Source organism: Sinocyclocheilus rhinocerous, unplaced genomic scaffold (genome assembly GCF_001515625.1).
Source record: "Sinocyclocheilus rhinocerous isolate Xijiao unplaced genomic scaffold, SAMN03320098_v1.1 scaffold561, whole genome shotgun sequence".
In the NCBI taxonomy this organism is placed as follows: Eukaryota; Metazoa; Chordata; class Actinopteri; order Cypriniformes; family Cyprinidae; genus Sinocyclocheilus; species Sinocyclocheilus rhinocerous.
In genome coordinates, this window is record NW_015641041.1 from 248,728 (window position 1) to 249,038 (window position 311).

General features: G+C 34.1%; 1 protein-coding gene across 1 annotated transcript in view; it reads left to right on the forward strand.

Moving 5' to 3' along the window:
* The window catches only part of slc25a3b (solute carrier family 25 member 3b), a 5,554-nt gene that overhangs the window by 858 nt on the left and 4,385 nt on the right, over nt 1-311 (forward strand). The gene's annotated exons all lie outside the window — the stretch shown is intronic.

Below are 311 nucleotides of genomic sequence, written 5' to 3' on the forward strand. Positions count from 1 at the left end.
CTTAGGCATACACGACTTTCAGGCGAAAGTGAATCTAGCCTGTGTGAAATGCGCTAGAGATTTATAGCGAGTGGTTCCCTGCATTATTACAGCAAAGCATGTGATTACATTACTAAGCCGCTGCAATGGAGCAGCTCTAATGCTATTAAATTAAAGATGATGTACCATAGAGAAAAAAAATTAACAGTGAAAGTAACAAAAACTTACATTTTTCACAAAAAAATACATTTTAATGGCCATAATTAAGTGTGAAAATAACCGAAGGATATACAGTGAAACCAAACATGATTCAGAGACCAGATATAATTTTT